The 22,357-nt window shown below is 48.1% G+C and overlaps 1 pseudogene; it reads right to left on the reverse strand.

The window, feature by feature from the left end:
* Positions 1 to 4,269: 4,269 nt before the first annotated feature.
* Positions 4,270 to 6,887, reverse strand: LOC148513590 (uncharacterized; annotated as a pseudogene).
* Positions 6,888 to 22,357: the final 15,470 nt, after the last annotated feature.

Consider the following 22,357-nt stretch of genomic DNA (forward strand, 5'->3'; position numbering starts at 1 on the left):
TCCCACTCTGGTTTTGAATCAACATGTGGACTAACCCCCTCACATCCACATCCCCGATGGAGATGGCGGCGCATGCGCACTGGGATACCTGGAGTTGCCGGGATGAGACCACCGGAGGATGGCGAGTTGACAATTTACCATGGGACTACACATACAATCACTGATAGTGTACTGCCGCTCTGCATGCGGCACCGCAGACCCATACAGCACATGCGTAGCACTAGTCCTGCGCTTACGCAGAGCAGTAACATATGGAGATGTGCGCTAACCATCGGGTTAGGGTACATCTGTGAATCAGCCCCATTGTTCAGTGTTACTTGTAGTTACTCAAAAAGTATCAATAATTGGAAAAACCAATCATCAGTATAGTGATTCCTTCGTGGGGCACACTTTTGTACATAAATGATTTGTTAGTATAATTAAAAATTAGCTTTTAATATATCTCCAATAATAGATTAGGGATTTGTTGTGCTCATTTATAAAATATCTAATTGAGCTCCCTTAGCAATTAATCTCATGAATTTATAAAAATAGATCTATTATAAGAATTAGCATAAAGTATGTGGTGACTATGCTTGTTTGAATTCATATGCTCCTATAGCTCCTGATGGGTACATAATATATTATAATAGCAGGGTCAGGTACAGTTCGTATGACATATAAAATTAGGCTGTATGGTGAACAAGCCAGTTGTGGTGAAACACGTGTCCAGTCAGTCACTCCCAACTGCAGGAGGGAGCAGCACAGCAGCAGGGTGTCAGGCACAATCCTTCGGTCATTTTAACTCAGGTACTCTTCTTCGGGTGGGTCGTGACCTGGTCCGGTGGCGCATTCAGATTTCTGCAATGCTTTCAGCAACAGACACTGCCTAACACCACATACGGATCGGTGTCCCCCACCTCTCCCTTATTTTCTATCGGAGTTATTCCTGATCCCTCTCTCACTCAGGTGTCCGCTCATAGAAGACCCTGGACAGCAGAGGGGACCAGGTACTTGTACTCCGTACTTACTATTATAATTTCTATGGAGTTATGTGACACAACATGATATTATCTGCCTATAGTAGTTTATAATATTTAAGTATGTCATCCGGGATTGCTATCCTGATATAAATCAGTATCAGGTCATCTCGGATATTTACGCCTACAGGGTGGTCTTTGCTCTCCCCTTTTTTCAGAGTACTCTGCTAGCATTTCATGTGTATATTTATATATTTTTGGTTACATTGAGGTAGTACCCAACCCAGCAATAGGATTAAATAATTTGTTGCAAGCCGGGGATCATTTGCATATGTGTTTGTGTTTGGCCATACATGGTATATGAATTTGGGATGATACTCAGCAGACATGCTATTATCACACTCAATGTACAGATTCATCTCAAATGACCGAGTAGTTATTATTACATACAGTTCTAATTTATGAGTTATTTCCAATTATTATTTCCAATTTTTATATGTCATACGAACTGTACCTGACCCTGCTATTCTAATATATTATGTACCCATCAGGAGCTATATGAGCATATGAATTCAAACAAGCATAGTCACCACATACTTTATTATAATTCTTATAATAGATCTATTTTTATAAATTCATGAGATTAATTGCTAAGGGAGCTCGATTAGATATTTTATAAATGAGCACAACAAATCCCTATTCTTTTATTGGAGATAAATTAAAAGCTAATTTTTAATTATACTAACAAATCATTTATATACAAAAGAGTGCCCCACGAAGGAATCACTATACTGATGATTGTTTTTTCCAATTATTGATACTTTTTGAGTTCTAGTTACTTGATTCCAGGGAGCACCTCCAGCATATAAAATTTATCTTATGATAAAATTATGATATAAGATATGATATATATGGTACCTATTGCTGGTTTTACTTATAGATGTGAAATATAACACTGGTTATTATTCCTGTGCGGGATATTCTGGTTTCTTTGGGATAAGTTACTTGTAGTTATGTAAGAGAAAGCACAATGGTGCCTATTCATCATAACTTAAACTTTCTCTGGAGGTAATTAGGTTTAGAACTCGCATGGAGTTCTACCTAATTACCTGGGGAATTCATCATTCCTCCTCTCCATAACTATCTATTCCGAAAAACTGTCATTTTTGCGATGACAGCTCTTCAGGAAATAGATAGTTTTCCCTCTCTACTCTAACTTACCGCAGCTGTAATCCGTAAAACCAGCGCATGTGCAGCACTACCTACAGCTGCGGTAATTTTGTGTGTCCCCCCCAATCCCCCCTCCACATACTTCCCCCCTGTCCCCCACTTACCTGCCCGCTGCAGTGCCTCCAGCTCCGGTGGCTGCTCGGACACTGTGTTCTCCCGGCAGAACACAGTACAGTTTAGGAAAAAAAAAACTTTTTTTTTTCTTCTAAACTTTATTGGGTTCTGCTGAGAGAACACAGTGTCCGAGAAGCCACCGGAGGGACCAGAGCGCCGGAGGAAGACGCCGGGGGTCCTGCCCAGCTGAAAGCAGGTGTCACCTGCTATTCGCCACCTCACAGTGTTAAGTCTCTTCATGAATACTAAAATAATGTTAATTAAGGAAAATGTCCTTAAAAACGTTATTTTAGAGTTGATAAATAGGACCCCCTGACAGCTTTAAATCATATTAAAGACTGCAGAAATCATACACAGACGAGAGCAGGCGTTTGAAAGGGAAAGGAGGGAGGGGGCTTCCAACTTGCTGCCACTAAATTATTCCTGTTTTGTGTGTAGCTATACACATTTTACCTACAGTACATACTGTGTATATAATTACATTGTTTATTTGTATATCCTGTTTTGGAAACTTGACAAATCACGTAGTATAGAGAAGACAGCATCACGTTTCAGGTTCAGCTTAGGCTTTCTACATATTGCTAATAAGGCGTCCATAACTTTATTGCAATTAAACACAATATATAACAGCTTACACTAACTTATACTAAAATAAAGACAGGACACAGACTGCTTTGGTTAAATGGTCATAACTTTCTTTATTAAAGGTATGACCCTGAATTATACTTAAATTATTGAATTTACTTTATTGGGAGGCAAAGAAGGATGTTACAACCAGCTCCAGCCATATGATCTTAGCCAATATTAGGGGACGACTGATACGCCCCCCCTGTGGCCATTGTGACCAATATTAGGGAGCGACTGAAACGCCCCCCCTGTGGTCATTGTAAGCTAAGCTGCGAAGACTCACAACCCCTATGATATTGCATAGTACGAGCGTGTCCGCAGAGACTGACGCCCAAAGTCCTCCCGCAGAGGTAGGCCATACTACGACCATTTAAAGGATATGTGCTCCACAACGAATACTCTTACACTTTACGTGACCGCTGGATTGTAGCACCTTCCCGCCAACGCCAGGTTCCAAAGAACCGCAGCCTGCCACCCAAACCAAAACACTAGACCGCATCCAAACAGGAAAAAACATCACCCAAAAACACACCTAACCCCAAATCTGATAAATGCACCCCATCAGGGCGAAAAAACGGAGCCTGTTCTAAACGTAAACTTGGGTGCCGAACCACCAAACTACCTGACCCGGAGACAAAACGAGAAACAGCCTTGTTAATCTTCCTGCGAGCCTTATCCAAAGCCAACAGGTCCCTTGAACACCTCCATACATGGCGAGGGATAATTTCCGACCATACCAAGCGCACCTCCGGCCACCGGGACCGAAGGGCGCACAAATCAGCCTGCATCCGCAAGATCAGATCTATACCCTTAGACTGCCCCACATCATTGCCTCCGAGGTGAATCACCAGCCATGCCGGGCGCCCACAGCGCATCTCCTGCTGAAACAAGAATTCTAAAAGAGCTGGCCACCGCATGCCCCTGACTCCAAACCAACGAACCTGACGTCCCCCTAACAACAGGGATGCCCTTTTTGCCATCGCATGCCTTTCAGCCCAATAAATAAACGAATGGCCCACAAGCCAGACTTGCTCAGAAGACACGGACATAGCTGTAAAAGAGCAAAAAGAACTAAAACGTCAGTAAAGAAACATTATATGAAGGGATAGAGGTAACTTAGGAGGAGAACGTTAGTAACAATGCCCAGGCGAAGGAGAAAATCCAAAAAACCTCCTTTTTGTCCTAGTGATCCATGAGCCGTGTATAATAAGCCAATTGAATTACGGCCCTTTTTTCTTTGGAGGAAAAATTAAAAAATCCCTTCACACCCTCAATTTTTGAATGCTAGCCATTCAAAAACTGGCGGGTAAACTACGTTTCTGGGTGAGAAAAACACAACTTAAAGCTTATCACATCTAACATATGATTTATAGGTGGATGACCTCCATCTCCCAATCGCTTGAATGGCAGATGGAGGCAATCCGCTAGCTGCTGCACACGTAGCCGCGCCAATACGGAAAGAATGCGTCCCATAATGCGCAACATCTAAACCCAGCTGACCCAAACAGCGCTTAAACACAGCAGCAAACTGAAACTTAGTCAAAGGAGAGGAGTCAGCATGTAATAACCATTGCGCGCCAACCGACGGGCGCAGACCCGCATATATCCCAGCCAAGCGCAAAGGGCAAATCTCAGAATTAGCATGCGGCTTAATGGTAACCCAATGCCCACGCCCTAACTGATCAGTTTTGGAACGTGGAATTTTGCACAGGATAGCCCCCTCCTGGATTACCACATGCTTAAACAATAGCCCTGAATCAGCAGACCTCTTACTAGATGCCACAAGCTCACTAATCCGAAACGCGCCAAAAAAAGCAAGCGCAAACGCTAAACTTAACAAAAAAGACTCAAATTCGGAAGATGTAATCAATGAAACTACCCCTATCAACCGCTGCAGCAGGGCCAGGTCAATCGGCCGGCGAGAATCAGCCACCATGGGGTTTTCTTTAGCCCAACCCTTAAGGGCCTTAGACAGCACAAAGGACTTTGTGGGATCATGACCGCCGTGAAGGCGAGAGAAAAAAGCAATACCTGCAAGGGCGGAAGCCATGGCCGCCTTAGATCGGCCCCTCTGATAATGGTCCCACACAAATTCAACTAAACGCTGATCTAAAGACTTACCCACCGCAGGATGCCTAACCCGATGAGCCTCCCAGTCGCGCCAAGCTGCCTCGTAAACTCACAAAGTTGACGGAGCCAGGGACTTCCGGGCCAGACCAATTAGTCTGGCTCGACAATCTGCCATACAGAAGACGGACACGTCATCCCAATCGGATTAGCCTCAGGGGCCAACACCCGAAACCTATCAAATTGAAAGCGGGATAGTGAATCCGCTATCCCGTTTTCAATGCCCGGTACATGCCTCGCCCTGAAGACAATATTCGCCTTCAAACATTTCAAAACTAAAAACCTCAACAGACGCAGCGCCATAGGAGATGAAGAACGCTGATTATTAATAGCGTGCACCACGCCCAGGTTGTCACACCAAAAAATTATGTTCTGGTTAGACAAACTGTCAGCCCACAAATCCACAGCCACTATTATCGGAAAAAGTTCCAATAACAACAGGTTATACTGCAATCCGCGAGCTATCCATGATGCCGGCCATGGAGCAGCGCACCATTCCCCCTGAAAATATGCCCCAAAGCCAGTTGAACCTGCAGCATCGGTGAACAACTGCAATTCAGCATTGTCAACCGGCTGCAATGGCCAAATTAACTCGAGGTTGAAATCCAACAAAAATGAAGCCCACACCCGGAGGTCATCTAGGATTTCCCTGGAAAGGCGAACACTAAAATGCGGGTTGGAGACCCCCGCAATGGCCCGCTCCAATTTACAGCAAAACACCCTCCCCATCGGGATGATCCGACACGCAAAGTGAAATGAACCGAGAACCGACTGAACATGGCGCAATTTAACCCGCCGAGAATCTAAGCAACATTGAATCTGACCTAGCAATCGCTGCACCTTATCGTCTGACAAACGGCAGCACCCAGCAACAGTGTCCACTTCGATACCTAGGTAAGACAAGCAAGAAGTCGGACCCTCCGTCTTGTCTGTGGCCACCGGAACGCCGAGCACCCGAAAAAGGGCCTGCGCAGAAAACAACACGTCCCCACAAACTGTGCTATCATGTGGGCCGACGAACAAAAAGTCGTCCAAATAATGTGCGATACCAGCATGGCCAGTGCCAGCCTGGATACACCAATGCAAAAAGGTGCTGAACTTTTCAAAATAAGCACACGAGATAGCACAGCCCATGGGGAGGCACCTGTCGACAAAAAATTGACCATCCAACATAAAACCCATAAAACGTAGGGACTCGGGGTGCAACGGAAGCAGGCGGAAAGCAGATTCCACATCCAATTTTGCCATCACCGCCCCAGGACCATAACCCCTAATCATAGCGAGTGCCTCATCAAATAGCTGGTACTGGACCTGGCAAAGCGAGTGGGGGATTGCATCGTTCACAGAGCCCCCATGAGGGTACGACAAATGCTGTATCAGACGGAATTTACCCTGGACCTTTTTGGGCACGACTCCCAGAGGAGAAATGCATAGGTCCTGCACAGGAGGGGAGGGAAAAGGCCCGGACATACGGCCCAACGCCACTTCAGCAAAAACTTTCTGTCGTACCACATGGGGAAGCTCTCTGGCCGACCGCAAATTCTGGGAGGAGACTACATGCAAAGCGCCAGCTACGGGTAATCGGAAACCCAAACGAAAACCATCCAGCAAAAATTGGGAATCGTCCCGCAAAGGATACCATCCCAACCATTTCGCTAACTCGTCTAGTACCACCGGAGAATAGGCCTTACTTGTCAACTCCGGTAGCGTCAGACCTGCCCCCCGAACCCTTTGCTCCTGACTTACAGTCTTTAGCGGGGTGACTACCGTTACAGATGCGGCAGGAGTGACGAAAACGACATCCTGACCCCCGGGAACACCGAGAGTCATTATAGGCGAAACACTTCCCTTTACCGAGCATGTTCGCTCCAGCACGCGAAGGGAGAGAAGCCTTCCTACCCTGTGCCCCTTCCGCAGGCGCCTTAGTTTCCTGTGTAACAGCTAACCAGACCTCCACATCCTTACGGCCCAGAGGCATAATCAGCTGACCGTCCTGCTTCCTACGAAACTGTTCGTCATAATCTCTCCAAACAAAGCCCTTGGATTTGATAAAAATATCATGCACCAAATTAATATACTTTATTACATTACGGTGCTCCGTTGGGCGCGTTTCAAGGAAGCAGGCCGAAAAAAACAGTATGCCACTAAGCCAATGATGAAAACCACGGCAAGAATCCTCCCCGCCACCCCCAGGTTTTTTGGCTTTATCTAAAGCTTTCTTCATGTCGTCGGTTAGAGAAAACACATCCACAAACTTACCCTTGCGAATCTTGTCCCTAACTCGCTTACGCAAACCCCTGTCTACTGCCGTATTGGCACAGTGAACCATACCGGCATCTTCAACAGGCGCTACACTAGCAGCTGGAGCTGACTGACGCTTAGCCGCTTTCCTAACTAAACGCTGCGCAACCAGTTAGCTAATTTACGCGGGCGCGGCGGAGAGCTAGACGAGGAGCTACTATCGCTAGACCCTGAAGATTCCAAATCGAACTGCAAAGGAGGGACAGCAGACTCACCACCAGCCAGACCCGACATCCCGTCACCGACAGCCTCCGGCACTGCAACATCAGGGGCAATGATCACGGCACCTGTAGCAGGACCGGCCACGGCGCTCCCACTCGCGATCCCAGCATCACCAGAAGCCATCACTGGAGCACTAGGCAAAACACTGCGGCGAGACATAGAGGATGGTAAATCACTGGACACCACAGCGGGGGTACTCGGAACTGTCGCTGGGTGAAAAACCGGGACAGGAGGAGAAGGAGGTAAAGGGGGAGGGGCGGCGCAAACCGCACAGAGAGAAGGCACTGGTGGGCGTGGGGCAGGACCCTGTGGGGGAACAAACTGTTGCGGCCAAGATGGGGCGGAAGGAGAATTCACGGGCACAGGGTAATTTGGGACATGGTAAGGCTGAGCAAAAGAGGGGTGCCAATAAGGAAAAGGGGCCCCCGCAGGAGGATAAAGAGGGTAATTGGAAAATTGGCCAGGAAAAGTAGGAAAACCGAAGGTTGGGAAGCAGAAGGAAAAACTGGGGAGGACCATGAAGTGAGGGAAGGAGCAGAGGAAAAAACAGGGAAAGAAGGATGGACTGCTGAAAGAGGAAAGGGGGGGAGGGAGGAAACAGGCTGGGAGAGGAGGCTGGGAGGAACGGGAGGGGGGTTATAGAGAGGGGGGGGCGAAACCCGCCCCGGCAGGAATTGTAGGGTGGTGAGAAACAGGGCCCCCAGGGTAAGTGGCCCCCATGAAAACAGGGGCTGAAAGCTGGTGATGTGGGGCGGGGCCCGGGGACAAAATGGCGGCCGCGGGGGGAGCGCCGCTGGCCGCATGGAGGACTGGGCCCCCTGCAGCATGAAGCAGCATAGCGGGTGTGAAGGGGCGTGGAGCGCTGGCCGCAAGGAGGGCCGGGCCCCCCGCGGCTGTATACAGCGCCGCGGGGGGGCACCCGGCAGCGGGGGACAGTATTACAGGAGCGGAGGGAGGAAGGGACAGGCCAGGGCTGCACGCCGGAGCGGTGAAGGCCGGGCCCCCCGCAACTTTATACAGCGCCGCGGGGGGGGACCCGGAAGGGGGGGTCAGTATGCGGCCAGGAGCGGAGGGAGGAAAGGCCTGGCCGGAAGTGGCGGCGCGCCCGCGAGGAGGTAGTGAGAGGCTGACGGGGTGAGCGGTGACCCCGCAGGAGACGGGGACCGCTCGCCCGGGGGGAAAAACGGCCCGGCAGGAGGGGGAACATAGTCGGCGGCAGGGGGCGTGGCCAGTCCCCATGAAGCATTGGAGACTTCGGCCGGGGACAAAATAGACGGCAAACTAAGGCGCCGCCGGGCAGGGGGAGGTGGGGGGGGAACAGGAGAATCCATGAATCGGCGGGGGGGGGGTACTGATCGTTTTGGGCGGGACATGAAAAAAAGGGGGGGTGGTTTGGGAGGGTGAAAGAGGAAAAGGTTGATGAAGCAGCGGAGTGAACATAAGAAATTGAAAAACCAGGGGGAAGCAATAGACAAGAGGTGCACAAAAACAGGAGAATACAAGAGGCAGGGAGAAGAAAACAGACAGGGAGATACAAAAGACAGGGAGATACAAGCTAAATGTCACCAGATACAGGTCTGAGGATGTCCAGGACAAACACCGTCCAGAAAAGGAAGTTGCTGGGCGTACCCCAGTCCTATAAAGTCCACCAAGCCACTCCCACGAGCTCCCACATGGTCAGCGACCAACCAACCATGATAACCCCCCCAAACTACTCTACCTAGCAACTACTGACAAATTCCACCCAATTACAAAAAACTAAGGACTCTTATATAGATTTAAACTTAGTCAGTTCTCATCTCTTCTAAATGTAACAAGCTGTATTTTGGGGTTGGGTACAGGATGCCAACTCTCCGGATCCCGGCTGTCAGAATTCTGACATCGGCATCCCAACAGGGTTAAGATAAAGACACTTGTCGGTCAGTATCCTACCCAGGTGCATAGGGAGGGCGGTCCCACTGGAGCGTGATCTCCAGGTGCCTTACTTACCAGAGGGCGCCCTGCAGTCAGACTTCGGAGCAGCTGTCAAGTTGCTGAAAGCCTGTGCCTGGTCTGCAGCAGCAACACGGTAATGTCTAAATCCCCTTCACCGAGAGGACCCTGACGTCATCAGCCAGTGTCCAGCATCATTCCCTGCCATCCAAGTGGACATAGAGGGGGAATATAACCATGTGGCAAGCGTAGCATGCCACCGAGCCTGAAGCGTGGCGAGCACAGCAAGCCCGCGAGGGGACAACAAACTTGTGTAAGTGGGGACAAAGTATCTCTTTAGCTGGCTGGGCAGGAACTGCACTTCTGCCCTCACTCACGTCACTTCCAGGTACCTAGCGTGAAGGGGAAATACAGCCAACCGCAGCAACAGCAGCTCCTGTCCTGCCATCCTGCTGTAGTGAGAGACTCCTGGTCAATACAGGAGCTTGTGCTGAGCCCTGATTGGAGGAGCTCAGCACATGTTCATCTAACCCCAGCAGGGGGCGGGGCTACAGCAGCATGTCAAGGAAGAAGCGGCAGGGTCCACATTAAGGTAAGAGAGGTTATACCCCAGTAGTTATGTCTATCACCCTCCCTGCCTGTATGTACTGTATGTGTGTATGTGTGACCCTTCCTGCCTGTATGTACTGTAGGTGTGACCCTTCCTATCTGTATGTACTGTATGTGTGTATGTGTGACCCTCCCTGGCTGTATGTACTGTATGAGTGACCATTCCTGCCTGTATGTACTGTATGCATACTTGCCGACTATCTGGCTGCTCCTTCCGGGAGTGAGCAGCCAGTTCGGCAAAACAGGGGGCGTGGCCGGCAAAAGGGGGCGTGGCCGGGCAGGCTGAAGGCCGTTTCTGGGTGTGACAGGGGGTGGGGGCTACGCGATCGAGTCATTTTGGCCCCGCCCCGCTACACAATGCCGAAATACAGGCATTGTGCAGCAGGGGGTGGGGCCAAAATGACGCGAATCGCATCAGCGCCCCCCCGCTGAAGGGGGTTTATCAGGTACTGATGGGGGGGAGACAGGGGATCGGCGGCATGCGGGAGGCTTGCCTGCCTTTCCGGGGGGGGTGGGAGCTGCACCCGTTTATCGGGTATGCAACCCTGACTGTATGTGTGTATGTGTGAACCTCCCTGCTTGTATGTACTGTATGTGTGTATGTGTGACCCTCCCTGGCTGTATGTACTGTATGTGTGACCCTTCCTGCCTGTATGTACTGTATGTGTGACCCTCCCTGGCTGTATGTACTGTATGTGTGACCCTTCCTGCCTGTATGTACTGTATGTGTGACCTTTCCTGCCTGTATGTACTGTATGTGTGTATGTGTGACCCTTCCTGCCTCTATGTACTGTATGTGTGTATGTGTGACCTTTCCTGCCTGTATGTACTGTGGAAGTCATTCAGACCCGCTCGCGAGCGCAGGACGCTCGCAAGTGGGTCGATGTTACCCCAATGCGCATGCGCACGACGGAGGGAGCTCCGTCGTGCGCTTGCGCGAGACCCGGACAGCGACAGCCCAGTCTCGCACCAAAGGGGGCGTGCTGTCGATGGTGACTGACAGCATGCCCCCTTTGGTCGGCGTGCCGGGGGCGTGGCTGCCAGACGGAGGCGTTCCCATGGGAATGCCAACCGTCTGGGTCCGGCCCCACTGACATCACTAGTCACTAGTGATGTCAGTGGGAGTGATTTTGGCTCTGATAGAGCCAAAATCACTCCAGGGCTTGCGGTCACCGAGACCCTACCGCAGGGTCTCGTCACAAGCCCGATGGTCGCGATGGTTTTGACCATCGCGACCATCTTCTTGGCCGCTCGCATATGCTGTGGGTGGTCACCCACAGCTATGCGAGCGGCCAGGAGGCCTCTCCATTTTTAGGTAAGAGGGCACTGATTCAGAGCGAGCGCTCTGGTCAGAGCGTCCGGCTCTGAATCAGGCCCTGTATGTGTGAATGTGTGACCCTTCCTGCCTGTATGTGTGAATGTGTGACCCTTCCTGCCTGTATATACTGAATGTGTGACCCTTCCTGCCTGTATGTACTGTATGTGTGACCCTCCCTGCTTGTATGTACTGTATGTGTGTATGTGTGACCCTCCCTGGCTGTATGTACTGTATGTGCGACCCTTCCTACCTGTATGTGTGTGTGTGTGTATGTGTGACACTTCCTGCCTGTATGTAGTGTATGTGTGAATGTGTGACCCTTCCTGCCTGTATATACTGAAAGTGTGACCCTTCCTGCCTGTATGTACTGTATGTGTGACCCTCCCTGTCTGAATGTACTGTATGTGTGACCCTTCCTGCCTGTATGTACTGTATGTGTGTATGTGTGACACTTCCTGCTGCCTGTATGTACTGTATGTGTGAATGTGTGACACTTCCTGCCTGTATATACTGTATGTGTGAATGTGTGACACTTCCTGCCTATATGTACTGTATGTGTGTATGTGTGACACTTCCTGCCTGTATATACTGAATGTGTGAATGTGTGACCCTTCCTGCCTGTATATACTGAATGTGTGACCCTTCCTCCCTGTATGTACTGTATGTGTGACCCTTCCTGCCTGTATGTACTGTATGTGTGTATGTGTGACCCTTCCTGCCTGTATGTACTGTATGTGTGTATATGTGACCCTTCCTGCCTGTATGTACTGTATGTGTGTGTGTGACCCTTCCTGCCTGTATGTACTGTATGTGTGACTCTTCCTGCCTGTATATACTGTATGTGTGAATGTGTGACCCTTCCTGCCTGTATGTACTGTATGTGTGACCCTTCCTGCCTGTATGTACTGTATGTGTGCATGTGTGACCCTTCCTGCCTGTATGTACTGTATGTGTGTATGTGTGACCCTTCCTGCCTGTATGTACTGTATGTGTGTATGTGTGACCCTTCCTGCCTGTATATATTGAATGTGTGACCCTTCCTGCCTGTATGTACTGTATGTGTGACCCTTCCTGCCTGTATGTACTGTATGTGTGTATGTGTGACCCTTCCTGCCTGTATGACCCTTCCTGCCTGCATGTACTGTATGTGTGTATGTGTGACCCTTCCTGCCTGTATGGACTGTATGTGCGTATGTGTGACCCTTCCTGCCTGTATATATGTGTGTGTATGTATGTATGACCCTTCCTGCCTGTATGTACTGTATGTGTGTATGTGTAACCCTGCCTGCCTGTATGTACTGTATGTGTGTATGTGTGACCCTTCCTGCCTGTATATACTGTATGTGTGACCCTTCCTGCCTGTATGTACTGTATGCGTGTGACCCTTCCTGCCTGTATGTACTGTAGGTGTGACCCTTCCTGTCTGTATGTACTGTAGGTGTGACCCTTCCTGCCTGCATGTACTGTAGGTGTGACCCTTCATGCCTGTATGTACTGTATGTGTGACCCTTCTTGCCTGTATGTACTGTATGTGTGTATGTGTGACCCTTCCTGCCTGTATGTACTGTATGTGTGACCCTTCCTGTCTGTATGTACTGTATGTGTGACCCATCCTGCCTGTATGTACTGTATGTGTGTATGTGTGACCCTTCCTGCCTGTATGTACTGTATGTGTGACCCTTCCTGCCGGTATGTACTGTATGTGTGTATGTGTGACCCTTCCTGCCTGTATGTACTGTATGTGTGTGTGTGACCCTTCCTGCCTGTATGTACTGTATGTGTGAATGTGTGACCCTTCCTGCGAGTATATACTGAATGTGTGACCCTTCCTGCCTGTATGTACTGTATGTGTGACCCTCCCTGCTTGTATGTACTGTATGTGTGTATGTGTGACCCTCCCTGGCTGTATGTACTGTATGTGCGACCCTTCCTACCTGTATGTACTGTATGTGTATATGTGTAACCCTGCCTGCCTGTATGTACTGTATGTGTGTATGTGTGACCCTTCCTGCCTGTATATACTGTATTTGTGACCCTTCCTGCCTGTATGTACTGTATGCGTGTGACCCTTCCTGCCTGTATGTACTGTAAGTGTGACCCTTCCTGTCTGCATGTACTGTAGGTGTGACCCTTCCTGCCTGCATGTACTGTAGGTGTGACCCTTCCTGCCTGTATGTACTGTTGGTGTGACCCTTCCTGCCTGTATGTACTGTATGTGTGTGTGTGACCCTTCCTGCCTGTATGTACTGTATGTGTGAATGTGTGACCCTTCCTGCGAGTATATACTGAATGTGTGACCCTTCCTGCCTGTATGTACTGTATGTGTGACCCTCCCTGCTTGTATGTACTGTATGTGTGTATGTGTGACCCTTCCTGCCTGTATGTACTGTATGTGTGAATGTGTGACCCTTCCTGCGAGTATATACTGAATGTGTGACCCTTCCTGCCTGTATGTACTGTATGTGTGACCCTCCCTGCTTGTATGTACTGTATGTGTGTGTGTGTGTGTGTGTGACCCTTCCTGCCTGTATGTACTGTATGTGTGACCCTCCCTGCTTGTATGTACTGTATGTGTGTATGTGTGACCCTCCCTGGCTGTATGTACTGTATGTGCGACCCTTCCTACCTGTATGTACTGTATGTGTATATGTGTAACCCTGCCTGCCTGTATGTACTGTATATGTGTATGTGTGACCCTTCCTGCCTGTATATACTGTATTTGTGACCCTTCCTGCCTGTATGTACTGTATGCGTGTGACCCTTCCTGCCTGTATGTACTGTAGGTGTGACCCTTCCTGTCTGCATGTACTGTAGGTGTGACCCTTCCTGCCTGCATGTACTGTAGGTGTGACCCTTCCTGCCTGTATGTACTGTTGGTGTGACCCTTCCTGCCTGTATGTACTGTATGTGTGTGTGTGACCCTTCCTGCCTGTATGTACTGTATGTGTGAATGTGTGACCCTTCCTGCGAGTATATACTGAATGTGTGACCCTTCCTGCCTGTATGTACTGTATGTGTGACCCTCCCTGCTTGTATGTACTGTATGTGTGTATGTGTGACCCTTCCTGCCTGTATGTACTGTATGTGTGAATGTGTGACCCTTCCTGCGAGTATATACTGAATGTGTGACCCTTCCTGCCTGTATGTACTGTATGTGTGACCCTCCCTGCTTGTATGTACTGTATGTGTGTGTGTGTGTGTGTGTGACCCTTCCTGCCTGTATGTACTGTATGTGTGAATGAGTTACCCTTCTTGCCTGTATATACTGAATGTGTGAATTTGTGACCCTTCCTGTCTGTATGTACTGTATGTGTGAGCCTACCTGCCTGTATGTACTGTATGTGTGTATGTGTGACCCTTCCTGCCTGTATATACTGTATGTGTGAATGTGTGACCCTTCCTGCCTGTATATACTGTATGTGTGACCCTTCCTGCCTGTATATACCATACTTGCCTACTTTTGAAAAAGCATTTCAGGGAGATTGTGAAAGCAGCACCTATGACTGCGGCTGTAAGGTGGGCGTGTACTGCTACATCTGAGAGGCGTGTCCTAAAATTGATTTACATCCACATGTAAATGAGCCCCAAAGCAGTTAGTAAGATCTACTTGTTGATGAAAACACACTGATACTTATCAGAAAATCCATGTAACCATAGGGATCATTGTGCCTTATAACCAATACAGGGAAATGATCCCATTTGAATGTATATATCTGTTTTTTCTTTTATATAAGTGTCATAAAGGGGGTAAGGTGAAATGAGGGAGATTTGTAGACTCTTCAGGGAGACAGGGAGATTGCTGCTATTTCAGGGACTCTCCCTGACAATGAGGGAGAGATGGCAAGTATGGTATATACTGAATGTGTGACCCTTCCTGCCTGTATGTACTGTATGTACTGTATGTGTGACCCTTCCTGCCTGTATGTACTGTATGTGTGTATGTGTGACCCTTCATGCCTGTATGTACTGTATGTGTGTATGTGTGACCCTTCCTGCCTGTATATACTGTATATGTGAATGTGTAACCCTTCCTGCCTGTATATACTGTATGTACTGTATGTGTGACCCTTCCTGCCTGTATGTACTGTATGTGTGTATTTGTGACCCTTCCTGCCTGTATATACTGTATGTGTGAATGTGTGACCCTTCCTGCCTGTATATACTGTATGTACTGTATGTGTGACCCTTTCTGCCTGTATGTACTGTATGTGTGTATGTGTGACACTTCCTGCCTGTATGTACTGTATGTGTGACCCTCCCTGCTTGTATGTACTGTATGTGTGTATGTGCGACCCTCCCTGGCTGTATGTACTGTATGTGCGACCCTTCCTACCTGTATGTGTGTGTGTGTGTGTGTGTATGTGTGACCCTTCCTGCCTGTATGTGTGTGTGTGTGTATGTGTGACCTTCCTGCCTGTATGTACTGTTTGTGTGTATGTGTAACCCTGCCTGCCTGTATGTACTGTATGTGTGTATTTGTGACCCTTCCTGCCTGTATATACTGTTTGTGTGACCCTTCCTGCGTGTATCTACTGTATGTGTGACCCTTCCTGTCTGTATGTACTGTAGGTGTGACCCTTCCTGCCTGCATGTACTGTATGTGTGACCCTTCTTGCCTGTATGCACTGTATGTGTGACCCTTCTTGCCTGTATGTACTGTATGTGTGTATGTGTGACCCTTCCTGCCTGTATGTCCTGTATGTGTGTATGTGTGTATGTGTGACCCTTCCTGCCTGAATGTACTGTATGTGTGACCCTCCCAGTCTGTATGTACTGTATGTGTGGCCCTTCCTGCCTGTATGTACTGTATGTGTGCATGTGTGACCCTTCCTGCCTGTATGTACTGTATGTGTGTATGTGTGACCCTTCCTGCCTGTATGTACTGTATGTGTATGTGTGACCCTTCCTGCCTGTATGTACTGTATGTGTGAATGTGTGACCCTTCCTGTCTGTATATACTGAATGTGTGACCCTTCCTGCCTGTATGTACTGTATGTGTATATGTGTGACTCTTCCTTCCTGTATATACTGTATGTGTGAATGTGTGAACCTTCCTGCCTGTATATACTGTATGTGTGAATGTGTGACCCTTCCTGCCTGTATATACTGAATGTGTTACCCTTACTGCCTGTATGTACTGTATGTACTGTATGTGTGACCCTTCCTGCCTGTATGTACTGTATGTGGGCATGTGTGACCCTTCCTGCCTGTATGTACTGTATGTGTGTATGTGTGACCCTTCTTGCCTGTATGTACTGTATGTGTGTATGTATGTGTGACCCTTTCTGCCTGTATATACTGAATGTGTGACCCTTCCTGCCTGTATGTACTGTATGTGTGAATGTGTGACCCTTCCTGCCTGTATATACTGCATGTGTGACCCTTTCTGCCTGTATGTACTGTATGTGTGTATGTGTGACCCTTCCTGCCTGTATGTACTATATGTGCGTATGTGTGACCCTTCCTGCCTGTATGTACTGTATGTGTGTATGTGTAACCCTGCCTGCCTGTGTGTACTGTATGTGTGACCCTTCCTGCCTCTATATACTGTATGTGTGACCCTTCCTGCCTGTATGTACTGTATGCGTGTGACCCTTCCTGCCAGTATGTACTGTAGGTGTGACCCTTCCTGACTGTATGTACTGTATGTGTGACCCTTCCTGCCTGCATGTACTGTATGTGTGACCCTTCCTGCCTGTATGTACTGTATGTGTGACCCTTCTTGCCTGTATGTACTGTATGTGTGTATGTGTGACCCTTCCTGCCTGCATGTACTGTATGTGTGACCCTTCCTGCCTGCATGTACTGTATGTGTGACCCTTCTTGCCTGTATGTACTGTATGTGTGTATGTGTGACCCTTCCTGCCTGTATGTACTGTATGTATGACCCTCCCTGCTTGTATGTTCTGTATGTGTGTATGTGCGACCCTCCCTGGCTGTATGTACTGTATGTGCGACCCTTCCTACCTGTATGTGTGTGTGTGTGTGTGTGTGTATGTGTGACCCTTCCTGCCTGTATGTGTGTGTGTGTGTATGTGTGACCTTCCTGCCTGTATGTACTGTATGTGTGTATGTGTAACCCTGCCTGCCTGTATGTACTGTATGTGTGTATTTGTGACCCTTCCTGCCTGTATATACTGTTTGTGTGACCCTTCCTGCGTGTATGTACTGTATGTGTGTATGTGTGACCCTTCCTGCCTGTATATACTGTATGTGTGACCATTCCTGCCTGTATGTACTGTATGTGTGACCCTTCCTGCCTGTATGTACTGTATGTGTGTATGTGTGACCGTTCCTGCCTGTATGTACTGTAGGTGTGACACTTCCTGTCTGTATGTACTGTATGTGTGACCCTTCCTGCCTGCATGTACTGTATGTGTGACCCTTCTAGCCTGTATGCACTGTATGTGTGACCCTTCTTGCCTGTATGTACTGTATGTGTGTATGTGTGACCTTTCCTGCCTGTATGTCCTGTATGTGTGTATTTGTGACCCTTCCTGCCTGAATGTACTGTATGTGTGACCCTCCCTGTCTGTATGTACTGTATGTGTGGCCCTTCCTGCCTGTATGTACTGTATGTGTGCATGTGTGACCCTTCCTGCCTCTATGTACTGTATGTGTGTATGTGTGACCCTTCCTGCCTGTATGTACTGTATGTGTGTGTGTGACCCTTCCTGCCTGTATGTACTGTATGTGTGAATGTGTGACCCTTCCTTTCTGTATATACTGAATGTGTGACCCTTCCTGCCTGTATGTACTGTATGTGTGTATGTGTGACTCTTCCTGCCTGTATATACTGTATGTGTGAATGTGTGAACCTTCCTGCCTGTATATACTGTATGTGTGAATGTGTGACCCTTCCTGCCTGTATATACTGAATGTGTTACCCTTACTGCCTGTATGTACTGTATGTACTGTATGTGTGACCCTTCCTGCCTGTATGTACTGTATGTGGGCATGTGTGACCCTTCCTGCCTGTATGTACTGTATGTGTGTATGTGTGACCCTTCTTGCCTGTATGTACTGTATGTGTGTATGTGTGACCCTTTCTGCCTGTATATACTGAATGTGTGACCCTTCCTGCCTGTATGTACTGTATGTGTGAATGTGTGACCCTTCCTGCCTGTATATACTGCATTTGTGACCCTTCCTGCCTGTATGTACTGTATGTGTGTATGTGTGACCCTTCCTGCCTGTATGTACTGTATGTGCGTATGTGTGACCCTTCCTGCCTGTATGTATGTGTGTGTGTATGTATGTGTGACCCTTCCTGCCTGTATGTACTGTATGTGTGTATGTGTAACCCTGCCTGCCTGTGTGTACTGTATGTGTGACCCTTCCTGCCTGTATATACTGTATGTGTGACCCTTCCTGCCTGTATGTACTGTATGCGTGTGACCCTTCCTGCCTGTATGTACTGTAGGTGTGACCCTTCCTGACTGTATGTACTGTAGGTGTGACCCTTCCTGCCTGTATGTACTGTAGGTGTGACCCTTCTTGCCTGTATGTACTGTATGTGTGTATGTGTGACCCTTCCTGCCTGCATGTACTGTATGTGTGACCCTTCCTGCCTGCATGTACTGTATGTGTGACCCTTCTTGCCTGTATGTACTGTATGTGCGTATGTGTGACCCTTCCTGCCTGTATGTACTGTATGTGTGTATGTGTGACCCTTCCTGCCTGTATGTACTGTATGTGTGACCCTTCCTGTCTGTATGTGTGACCCTTCCAGCCTGTATGTACTGTATGTGTGTATGTATGAGTGACCCTTCCTGCCTGTATGTACTGTATGTGTGACCCTTCCTGCCTGTATGTACTGTATGTGTGTATGTATGTGTGACCCTTCCTGCCTGTATGTACTGTATGTGTGTGTGTGACCCTTCCTGCCTGTATGTACTGTATGTGTGAATGTGTGACCCTTCCTGCCAGTATATACTGAATGTGTGACCCTTCCTGCCTGTATGTGTGTATGTGTGACCCTTCCTGTCTGTATATACTGTATGTGTGAATGTGTGACCCTTCCTGCCTGTATATACTGTATATGTGTCCCTTCCTGCCTGTATATACTGAATGTGTGACCCCTCCTGCCTGTATGTACTGTATGTACTGTATGTGTGACCCTTCCTGCCTGTATATACTGAATGTGTGACCCTTCCTGCCTGTATGTACTGTATGTACTGTATGTGTGACCCTTCCTGCCTGTATGTACTGTATGTGTATATGTGTGACCCTTCCTGCCTGTATGTACTGTATGTGTGTATGTGTGACCCTTCCTGCCTGTATGCACTGTATGTGTGTATGTGCGACCCTTCCTGCCTGTATATACTGAATGTGTGACCCTTCCTGCCTGTATGTACTATATGTGTGTATGTGTGACCCTTCCTGTCTGTATATACTGAATGTGTGACCCTTCCTGCCTGTATGAACTGTATGTGTGTATGTGTGACCCATCCTGCCTGTATGTACTGTATGTGTGTATGTGTGACCCTTCCTGCCTGTATGTACTGTATGTGTGTATGTGTGACCCTTCCTGCCTGTGTGACCCTTCCTGCCTGTATGTACTGTATGTGCGTATGTGTGACCCTTCCTGCCTGTATGTACTGTATGTGCGTATGTGTGATCCTTCCTGCCTGTATGTACTGTATGTGTGTATGTATGTGTGACCCTTCCTTCCTGTATGTACTGTATGTGCGTATGTGTGACCCTTCCTGCCTGTATGTACTGTATGTGCGTATGTGTGACCCTTCCTGCCTGTATGTACTGTATGTGTGTATGTGTGACCCTTCCTGCCTGTATGTACTGTATGTGCGTATGTGTGACCCTTCCTGCCTGCATGTACTGTATGTGTGACCCTTCCTGCCTGTTTGTACTGTATGTGTGACCCTTCCTGCCTGTATGTACTGTATGTGTGTATGTGTGACCCTTCCGGTCTGTATGTACTGTATGTGTGTATGTGTGACCCTTCCTGCCTGTATATACTGAATGTGTGACCCTTCCTGCCTGTATGTTCTGTATGTGTGTATGTGTGACCCTTCCTGCCTGTATGTACTGTATGTGAGTATATGTGACCTTTCCTGCCTGTATGTACTGTATGTGTGTATGTGTGACCCTTCACGCCTGTATGTCCTGTATGTGTGAGCCTTCCTGCCTGTATGTACTGTATGTGTGTATGTATGTGTGACCCTTCCTGCCTGTATGTACTGTATGTGCGTATGTGTGACCCTTCCTTCCTGTTTGTACTGTATGTGTGACCCTTCCTGAATGTATGTACTGTATGTGTGTAGGTGTGACCTTTCCTGCCTGTATATACTGTATGTGTGACCCTTCCTGCCTGTATGTGTGTATGTGTGACCGTTCCTGCCTGTATATACTGTATGTGTGACCCTTCCTGCCTGTATGTACTGTATGTGAGTATATGTGACCTTTCCTGCCTGTATGTACTGTATGTGTGACCCTTCCTGCCTGAATGTACTGTATGTGAGTATATGTGACCTTTCCTGCCTGTATGTACTGTATGTGTGTATGTGTGACCCTTCCTGCCTGTATGTACTATATGTGTGTATGTGTGACCTTTCCTGCCTGTAAGTATGTATGTGTGTATGTGTGACCCTTCCTGCCTGTATGTATGTGTGTATGTATGTGTAACCCTGCCTGCCTGTATCTACTGTATGTGTATGTCTGTCCCTTTCTGCCTGTGTGTGTGTATGTATGTGTGACCCTTCCTGCCTGTATGTACTGTATGTGTGACCCATCCTACCTCTATGTAGTGTATGTGTGTATGTGTGTCCTTTCCTGCCTATATGTTTGTGTGTATGTGGGTCCCTTCCTGTCTGTATATACTGTATGTGTGAATGTGTGACCCTTCCTGCCTGTATATACTGTATATGTGTCCCTTCCTGCCTGTATATACTGAATGTGTGACCCTTCCTGCCTGTATATACTGTATGTACTGTATGTGTGACCCTTCCTGCCTGTATATACTGAATGTGTGACCCTTCCTGCCTGTATGTACTGTATGTACTGTATGTGTGACCCTTCCTGCCTGTATGTACTGTATGTGTATATGTGTGACCCTTCCTGCCTGTATGTACTGTATGTGTGTATGTGTGACCCTTCCTGCCTGTATGCACTGTATGTGTGTATGTGCGACCCTTCCTGCCTGTATATACTGAATGTGTGACCCTTCCTGCCTGTATGTACTATATGTGTGTATGTGTGACCCTTCCTGTCTGTATATACTGAATGTGTGACCCTTCCTGCCTGTATGAACTGTATGTGTGTATGTGTGACCCATCCTGCCTGTATGTACTGTATGTGTGTATGTGTGACCCATCCTGCCTGTATGTACTGTATGTGTGTATGTGTGACCCTTCCTGCCTGTATGTACTGTATGTGTGTATGTGTGACCCTTCCTGCCTGTGTGACCCTTCCTGCCTGTATGTACTGTATGTGCGTATGTGTGACCCTTCCTGCCTGTATGTACTGTATGTGCGTATGTGTGATCCTTCCTGCCTGTATGTACTGTATGTGTGTATGTATGTGTGACCCTTCCTTCCTGTATGTACTGTATGTGCGTATGTGTGACCTTTCCTGCCTGTATGTACTGTATGTGCGTATGTGTGACCCTTCCTGCCTGTATGTACTGTATGTGTGTATGTGTGACCCTTCCTGCCTGTATGTACTGTATGTGCGTATGTGTGACCCTTCCTGCCTGCATGTACTGTATGTGTGACCCTTCCTGCCTGTTTGTACTGTATGTGTGACCCTTCCTGCCTGTATGTACTGTATGTGTGTATGTGTGACCCTTCCTGTCTGTATGTACTGTATGTGTGTATGTGTGACCCTTCCTGCCTGTATATACTGAATGTGTGACCCTTCCTGCCTGTATGTACTGTATGTGTGTATGTGTGACTCTTCA

This window comes from Taudactylus pleione, unplaced genomic scaffold, assembly GCF_031769625.1.
Source record: "Taudactylus pleione unplaced genomic scaffold, aTauple2 ptg000276l, whole genome shotgun sequence".
Classification (NCBI taxonomy): Eukaryota; Metazoa; Chordata; class Amphibia; order Anura; family Myobatrachidae; genus Taudactylus; species Taudactylus pleione.